At 45.4% G+C, this 9,701-nt stretch overlaps 1 long non-coding RNA gene across 1 annotated transcript; it reads left to right on the forward strand.

Annotated features, from left to right (window-relative positions):
* The first annotated feature begins 908 nt into the window (after positions 1-908).
* Positions 909-6,349, forward strand: LOC140845368 (uncharacterized). Its single transcript, XR_012124168.1, has 2 exons — positions 909-1,144; positions 4,480-6,349. It is a non-coding gene; the product is annotated as an uncharacterized lncRNA (long non-coding RNA).
* Positions 6,350-9,701: the final 3,352 nt, after the last annotated feature.

Consider the following 9,701-nt stretch of genomic DNA (forward strand, 5'->3'; position numbering starts at 1 on the left):
CATGGAGGTTCTACAGCCAGGACACAAAGTCCTTCTTAAGGAACTCCAACCTTGGTCACTTCAACCACGGTGTACGGGACAGTACACGGTGATCCTTACCACTAACATGGCTGCCAAGCTTTTGGGACATTCCCCATGGTATCACATCTCCAGGCTCAAATAAGCACCCAGCATGATAGGTGTAGGTCTAAAGAGACAGGTCCACTCCTTTTGTACCTTTCTCACACTGGTGCTGGTCACAATGACCCATCCCACTCTGGCAAACTGGGTCTGTAACCAGTGCATCATATCGGGTATGCTCCAACTACACCAATTGGTCCCCTGAACATTCTACTTTCAAAATATACCTTGTCAGCCTGGGAGATCAATTGTACTGGGCCACTATAATGTCAAGAGATTTCCAAACTGGCTGCCCAGGAGGAGTTGGCAAGACTATTTGCTGGGTACGAGACCCTCCACCAAATCCCCAAGGAAAGATACCCCCTTGTTCCACCCAATGCTCATCTTCCATTCCTTCATCCAGGCTGCCTGCTATGAATGAGCCTCTATCTGTCTCTCATCTTCTGGGCAACAGTACTGGATAGGGTGATGCCTGGGTAATCATGCTGGATATGTCTGTCCTGAAAGACTGTGGGGGCCCGGCCTATGGCCGAGGCTGAGCCCCACTCTAGCTGGACAACTCCCTAAAGATGGCCCCTGCTTCCTAGACACCACCCTTCCTGGCACTACAGCTCAGCGCATAAGGAAGTCTCCATGATTGGCTTGTCCCCATTTCTGTGCTTGTGCTCATAGCATGCTTTTCACATGTTTCCAATAAGACTGAACCTGGCACGTGATCAGTCAGCTGATTGGTTGGGATATGCTATATAAGCTGCTGCCCTGGAGGAAGGGGTGTGGTTGTTGTTTTTTGCTTTTGCCTTTTGCTAGATGGATGCTCGGACGCCCATAATAAAGATTCCTAATGAACCAGGCCTTCGGTGATCGTTCTCCTGCCATCGCCCTAGGTGGCGGGACGCGATAGCTGGTGCTGAAACCCGGGACAAAAACCTGGCGTCCGAGGACGGAGTGGAACTTCTCACCCTGTGGCGATCCGAGTGGACACCCTTTGGAAGAGTTACATGAGCAACTGACATTTTGGAAAGTGGTGAGTATGGTCAGGGACAAAGTGAAAGCAACATCAGGTCGTGCGAATGCAAACAATTGTGGTGTGTGTGTTTAGCTTTTGTGTTCCTTGTCTTGTTCTGTCTTAGTCTGTATATGTTTCTGCGTTTCCTCACGAAAGAATAAGAGCACTGTGGAAAGTTTGCAGGTAAAGCAACATAGACTAAAGTTCGCGGTAAGCGACGAAAACCAGCTAGTGAGGACTCTCAGGCGGTAAGGAGACTCAATTCAGGGGTACGAGCGCGGGTGCACGTAACCTCAACTTAGAATAGAGTCAACCTCCTTTCCTCTGCACTATGGGTTCAGAGGTGTCTAGGATGTCTAGGATGCCACTCCGGGCACTCCTAAGGGCTAATGGAGAGGGGGAGGAAGTCCTGGAAGATGTCCGGGAGGAAGATCCTCTGCTAGGACCTCAGAGAGGGGGTCTGAGCGAGGAGGATCTACAGATGAGGAAGGGGAGCTATCGGAGGAGGAATTAGAAAAGCATATAAGGAGACTTAGAATTGCCCAGAGGAAGGAACGCCCTATCCCCCACAGTTATCCCTCCCTAACGCAGTTGAGGCAACAGAAAGAGGAAGAGGAGTCGGAGGACACCCCCCTCTCAACAACCCTGAAACCGTCCTTGAAAATGGTGCCGTCAGCCCCCCCTCTTCCTCCGGCTTCATTTGCAGAACCGTCCCTGTATCACGTACAGCCCTGTCGTCGCACGTGTGATTGCAATCAAGGTCTAGAAAGAAGGGGGTGGAGGGAGTGGCTGAGAGAACAAGGAAGTGCCACTTTCCCTGTATTTGAAGACCCTAATACACAACAGAGGTATCATCAAGCCCTAGATTTCAAGGTCATTAAAAGTCTGAAGGAAGCATCCACAACGTATGGCCCCCAGGCAGCTTTCACTGTTTCTTTAGTGGAGTCAGTAGCTTCTCTTAATCTGACGCCGGATGATTGGGCCAATGTAGCAAGAGCAGCCCTCTCTGGAGGTCAGTACCTGACATTTAAGACAGCCTGGCAAGAATTTTCACAGGACACGGCTAGGCGTAATGCCGCAGCAGGTAATCATCAATGGAACTTAGACAAGTTGATGAGCACGGGTCCATATTTGGGTCAACAGAATAAGGTAGGATTCCCCCCAGCGGTATATATGAAAATAGCCGTGGCAGCAGTGAGGGCCTGGAAGATGCTGCAAGGCACAGGTGACCTACAGGGTCAGCTGTCAGAGGTGTTGCAAGGATCTAATGAGCCATATGCAGACTTTCTAGCCAGACTGATGCAAACAGCCGGTCGCATATTTGGTGATGTTGATACTGCTATGCCCCTTGTGAAGCAGCTGGCCTATGAGCAGGCCAACAAATGGTGTAGGGAGGCCATAAGACCCTGGAAGAACAAAGATCTGAGTACTTATATTAAGGTTTGTAGGGACATTAATGACAGCGTGGTGCAAGGACAGGTTATGGCCGCAGCCATAACTCAGGGATTGAGAGATGCTCGTGGCAGGTCAACCCCTCCTGGGGCCTGTTTCTACTCCAAACAAATGGGTCATTTGAAAAGAGATTGTCCCAAGTTGAAGGAAGCCACCGAACCTGCTAGCAGGCCCAAACCAAGATTATGCCCAAGATGTAGAAAAGGAAATCACTGGGCCAGTGAGTGTACGTCAGTGGTGGATGTGGAAGGCCGACCGCTGCCCCCTCAAGAGCCAAAAAATGGGAGGAGGGGCCCTCCACCTCAGGGCCCGCAAATGTATGGGGTGGTTCAACAGATACCCAGAACTCACCACCCTTTGACAAATCAGGGAGTTCACCCAGCACCAAGGGATCACGGAGAGCAACAGCAGGAAACGCAGGAGTGGACATCTGTGCCACCACCAGACTCCTATTGACCCCCGAGATGGGAGTTCAAGTTGTAGAGTCAGATTTTAAGGGACCTTTGGCAAAAGGAGTAGTGAGTCTCTTATTGGGCCGGAGCTCCACTACTAAAGCAGGATTAATAGTACACCCAGGAGTTATAGATCCAGACTATGAAGGAATAGTTAAAATTATGGTCTCCTCCCCACGAGGAATCATGGCTATTAGCCCAGGAGATCGCATTGCTCAAATTCTTATGCTTCCTAGCAAATATGATTTGTATGCTCATAAAAATGCTGTTCGAGGACAGCAAGGGTTTGGGTCTTCTGGGGCTCCACTGGCTTGTCTTACATTGAATTTGGGAACCAGGCCCATGCACACCTTAGAGATCAGAGGTAAGCATTTCTCAGGATTGCTGGACACAGGAGCAGACCGTAGTATCATAAAGGAAGATGAATGGCTGAAGGAATGGCCTTTAAATTGAGCTGCACAAACCTTAAGAAGACTTGGGATAGCCCAAGCGCCCCTATGTAGTGCTGCTTCACTGTCTTGGATGGACCAAGAAGGGCACGAGGGGATAATTCAACCCTTCGTGCTAAACATACCTGTGTCCCTCTGGGGAAGAGATGTACTAACCCAAATGAATCTCAAATTGACCATGGAAACTTTCTACAGCGAACAGTCTAATCGCATTATGAAAAGGCAGGGCTACCCCGGGACAGGTGAACTTGGGAAGAACTTGTCAGGTCAAGAAAAGCCCATTCCTTTGTCTAACATTATGCCCAGTCGATTTGGAGGGCCCGGGCTGGGTTTTTCCTCAGGGCCACTGAAGGAGAACAGCAAATAAAGATTCAGTGGTGATCTGAGAATCCTGTGTGGGTTCCTCAGTGGCCCCTTACTAAAGAGAAGAAGGAAGCAGCCCACACTTTAGTACAGGAGCAGCTTGCTGCCAAGCATATTCAGGCCTCTACCTCCCCCTGGAACACACCTATTTTTGTGATAAGAAAGAAAACAGGGAAGTGGAGGCTTTTACATCACCTTAGAGCTGTAAATAAGCAGATGGTGCTTATGGGCTCAATACAACTGGGTTTGCCACTGTCCATGGCCCTGCCTAAGGCATCTGTCATTATATGGATGACATTCTTTTGTGTCATGAGAGCAGCATGGAGCTAGAGACAACCCTCAGGGTCAGGGTATGGTGTCACACACCCACCTCACCCTCAAGAATGCCTTATATAAACAAAAATGGGGAATAGGAGAAGACTTTAGATCCCCCAGAGACAAATTAAACATCATATTATTCATTTTAAACTTTTTAACACTGGACAAAAATGGCCACAGTGCAGCAGAGTGGCACGGCCAACAATCCAATCCAAAACACATGCCTAAAGTTTTGTGGAAGGATGTGTTGGAAGGAACATGGAAAGGCCCGGACCCAGTGATAATCTGGACCCGAGGCTCGGTTTGTGTTTTTCCACAGGACCAGCAGAACCCCGTTTGGGTGCCTGAACGTCTGATATGCAGAGTGGAAATCCCCGGAGCGGAGGTACAAGATGATCGCACTGCTTCTGCTCCTGCCGTGGATCCTACAGCAGGCGATGGCAGAGCTGAGCTGCAGTTGCAGCCACCGCCGCGCTATCACCATTCCTACGGCAGAGACACTGAATGGTCTGTCCCAGGCCACTGCCTTGGCAATCAGCAATGGCCATTTTAAGAATGGGATGGCCTTGGTCAACCAATGCATGAACCTTCTTCAAGAACAATTGGACCTCTTGGGGGAGGTTTTGTCTGTGGGCTGCATCCATTCTTATACGGGGATGTATTACTGGTATTCCTTTTCATAATTATTCTAAAGCTGCCAACTTGTCCAGACAGTTAGGCAAGATGTTAACGTGAGCCTGACGAGCTCACCACTCAGCTACAGTTAGAAATTTTGAATGTTAGCTCCAAGAAGGTAGAGATGCTCTCCGTAGCTCAAATAGCTGAAGCTGTGTTAAATGCCACCAAAGCCTGGTCAGGTGTAGGTGTCATAGGAATATTGCTAATTGTGGGCCTCCTCGTGCTTGGGAGGAAAGTCTGTTCCATACAAAAACAGCAACGGGGAGAACGGAAGGTCCTGTTGCAGGACATGGCAGCGCTAGAGGAAGGCATCTCCCCTAGAGTATGGCTTAATATGCTGGATCAGTAGTCAAGGACGGGTAAAATCGGGAGCTGCGCATATCAACCTAAGACAGGGCGCAGACCTAAGTTGTCTGTTGCCTGAGGACGGGTAAGAATGCCGCAGACTCCGGATGACCTAAGACAGGCATGATCCCAACAGTCCTTTGGTTATAAAACAATAAAGAGGGAGATGTGGGGGCCTGGCCTACGGCCGAGGCTGAGTCCCACTCTAGCTGGACAATGCCCTAAAGATGGCTCCTGCTTCCTAGACATCACCCTTCCTGGCCCTACAGCTCAGCGCATAAGGAAGTCTCCATGATTGGCTTGTCCCCATTTCTGTGCTCGTGCTCATAGCATGCTTTTCACATGTTTCCAATAAGACTGAACCTGGCGCGTGATCAGTCAGCTGATTGGTTGGAATATGCTATATAAGCTGCTGCCCTGGAGGAAGGGGCGTGGTTGTTGTTTTTTGCTTTTGCCTTTCACTAGATGGATGCTCGGATGCCCATAATAAAGATTCCTAACGAACCAGGCCTTCGGTGATCGTTCTCCTGCCATCGCCCTAGATGGCAGGACGCGATAAAAGACAAGGACAACATATCTGCTGGAACCTCCTGCCACTGATAGGGAGGTCGGATGGTGGAAGTGCACAAGACTATGCTGGTACATCAGTACTCACCCCTTCCCTTCCAAGCCTCCTCCAGCCTCCCACCAGTCTTAACCCTGCCCACACCATCCCTCATCCGTAAGAAGTAGCCAGATTGAGTCAGCACCCATTATAACCAAAATGTTGGAATGTAAGGCTGGAGGCAATGGAGAGAGGGGTGAGAACATCGGACGAGCTCAGCCCTCACCAAATAAGGAAAGGGGGCAGCAAAGCCCCCAACCCCGGCCTATTAAGGGAAAGAAACCAACAGATTCTGGCCTGATGATGCACCAAAATCCCCTGCTGCTGCCCCCTTCCAACCTGGAAAAGGAGTAGTAACTTTCTAGTCCTTTGTCTACTGTAAAGGCCAATGACATGTGCCTTAGGCAAGCCAATCCTCACGCTACTGTAGACCTATGCTCTCCCTCCCCCTAACTTCTTTATAAACTCAGTCTGCCCTGCTGGGTGCGGTTTCTCTGATCTGTGACTAACCAGACTGCTGAACATCACCCAGGATTGTGCCCTATTAAACTTTTGACTCCTTTGTTGCCTCCTTGCCTGGTCATTTTGGTTCGATATTAACTTACAGGAAGAAGTTGAGTGTGATTGGATGAATAAAATAAAAAGACACTAGTTGTCAAATTATTTCTAAAAATAATTTTATATAGAATGGATATCTTATAATGTAGATACACAAGAAGATGAAAAGATATTGTAGCCAAGAACCAACAGAGATAAAGACAATAGAAATAGACTGATAGATGTTACAGATACTGCAATTATCCCAAAGAATTTTTAAATAACAATGCTCATGGTATTCAAGGTAATAAAAGACAAAAATAAAATTTGCCAAACCTGGACATTTATAAAAAGTAATTCAGCAGATTTAAAATTGATCCCAGTTCATGAGTAAAAAGGAAGACATTGGTTAGTAATTTTAATAGCAGACTTGTCTCAGACAATAGAGAAGCAGTGAACTGGGAGCTAGGAACAGAAGGAAACACTCAGAATAGTACAGCATGGGGAGATAAAACAGAGATCATCTTCCTCCCAGAAGCATTTCTTGCTTGTAACACAGCATGTAAAACTCTTTCTTATGTCTCCTCAATACTACTGCTTATCATTGGGGAATGGCTCATGTACTCCACACCATTCCACAGTGGGCTGTATTCCACACAATGGTAAACTACTTTTCATGTAAGACAATGAGCTTTCCTCTCTTTTACCACTGTATTACTTCACTCTCAAAGATTACTACACCCAGCCGTACCGGTATGTATGAGGTTTTTTACTGAAGGTTTCAGCCAATTACAACATATAAAGGAAAGATCATAAGAGGGGAAAGAGTCAGTCTCTCACTATGTCAGACTTTCCCTAGGACATGCCATTAAAAAGTTCCCTATTCTTTTAAAATTAATTAAAATCTTATGATTTCTTTTTACATTTTAAAATAAGACACACATGTAGAAAATGCATAAAACAAATGTATAACTTAATGAATTACTATGAAGTGAACACCTGTGATTCCAACATGTACATCGAAAAGCTGAGCAAAGCTAGTATTCCAAACCCCACCAAATACATCCCTTTCCTGATCATAAACCTTGTCCTTCCCTCCCAAAAATAACTACTATCCTTTATTTTTATAATAAGTATTTAATTTCTTTTATCTAGTGTTATCATGTAAAGGGAAAATGGAGTTCCTGTGTCCACAATGCTCTCCTGACCCTGAACTGCTTGCCCGCTGGGCGCATGCATGCTCTGCTGCCTCATGACTCCTCACAGTGTGTGTGCATTATGACCTCATGTCTGTCTATTGAGCATGTGCAGACCTGGGTAATTGTTGGCAGAAGGTCATTAGTGTCTATAATGCTATATAAAGAACTCTGCCCAGTGCTCTATGTGGATTATAGATTGCAGACTTCCTGCATGCAGATGCAGCAGATGTAAACTAAGCACTCTACCAGCCCCCTCAAGAATAAAGTGGGGTATGCGGTTCTGTCATTTTTCAGTTCTCACCAAATCCAGCATGAACCTGTTCCTACACTACATTATGTAAATGTGAATCCCCAAACAGTGTAGCGATTTCTGATTCCATTCCAACTAAATATTGCCAGATTCTTGGGACAGAGAAGTAGAAAGTGAGTTTTCATAGTCACTGTTGTCTTACGGATATCACTGTCAAGTTGGGAGGAGATGTGCAAAATCCTCTGAGATAAACTATCTGGGTTTTGGATACTTCTTATGCAATTACCATTGGAGAACCAGGCATCAATTGTTTAGGTAAAATTACCAAGAAAATTCCAAAGGAAGTAGCAGACAAAGGAAGACTTAAAAATCTGCACCAACATTGGTGAGTGTTTAATTGTTTGAGATAATTGGGATCTTTCTCTAGAAATAGTTTGAAGCAGAAAAGTTTCAGTTGACTAAGATCTTCCCTAATAAAAGTCACTGAAAAAATATTCTCTCCCTATTGTATGGTCAAAAAAAAAAATCTTTTTGGAAGGCTGTAGAAAAACCTTGAGCAAAAACACAAACAATGGGCTAACTGGTAGAAGGTAAAAAAAAAAAAAGTGATGCCTGGTGATAGCATATTGATGGCAGAACAGAGAAATATTCAAAAGATTTTTGCATAGTCTACTTTGTAGTGTCTGCTCACATTCTCAGTAAATTCTACTGTTGATGCTTTTTTTGTAGGCATATTCTGATTGAATAACTTAAATATGAAAACAGGGAAGGAATATGATTTATATTATATCTCTGGATAATGAAGGGAGAATGAATGGAGATGAGGTGAGGTTGGAGGTAGATAGACCAGTTAAGAAGGCTTCTGTTGAAACTCAGCAAAAGATGATGGTAATCTGGACTAGGAAAGTGGTAATACAGACTACCATAAATTTGTGTCTTCAACAAAAATTTCAGACAGAATTAAGATGACCCAGTGATTGATGAAATGAAGATGTAAGAGTGAAGGAAGTATTAAGTAAGAAGCTGGGTTCCTGATTTAGATTATTTAAATTACAGTGCAATTCATGGAAGAAGCTGCTTTTGCTGGAGGTGATTAATCTTATTTTGGACAGGATATGTTTGAAGTCCAGTTATTAGATATATTGCATGTTTCTATATACCTACATTTATATGTGTATCAGAACTGGTGATATATTTCTGATTTGCCAACTTATTGCCCAACATACTCCAATCTGGTTTACTGTACTTCACACTAGGCTTCATGTTGATGCCAGGGTTCTTGTTCTCAGAGCCAAAGAATGAAATTTTCAAAAAGTCAAGGTAGGAGAGCAAGGCAGAGGCTTTTATTTAGAGAGAAAGCAAGAGGACAGAGCTCCTGGCTCAGGCCAGGAGTGGATGAGAGCCCCATGGTGATGTGTTGCCTGGGTTTTATAGGCAGTTGAGAGACAAAAGGCAAGGGAAGTAACTTGCTAAGTGGTCCCGAATACCATTAATGAAACACTAAGTTTCTTATTAGTCTTCCTGGATATTTACAAGAATGTTACTGCTCTGATTTCCTCCCAGGATAGTAGCTTCCTGGTATGGGAGCATATCACTCAAGGCTGCCTGCTTTGCACCCAAGGTGGGCTGAGTTATTGTCTGTTTGTTAACAAATTTTTTTTAACTAATTGGATTTTAAGATGGAATACTTTCTGTTTTAACTATGTTGTTTTGGGCTTGCTTGCTACATTGCCTAGGTTGCACCAAATCATTTGTTTAGGGCTGGAGGAAGAAAAGCAGCACTTGGTTAAAATTAGAAAAATGAGCCTGGCACCCCCAGTAGGCCAAAGCAAGTCTCACAGTGGGTTATCTTGCCTTGCCTTTTCTAGAGGTCCTTACCCTACTCTAAGCCCATGGTCCCTCCACCAATTTTTCTAGAATTAAAGGAC

The sequence above is a fragment of the Manis javanica genome, chromosome 13 (genome assembly GCF_040802235.1).
Source record: "Manis javanica isolate MJ-LG chromosome 13, MJ_LKY, whole genome shotgun sequence".
NCBI classification, from domain to species: domain Eukaryota; kingdom Metazoa; phylum Chordata; class Mammalia; order Pholidota; family Manidae; genus Manis; species Manis javanica.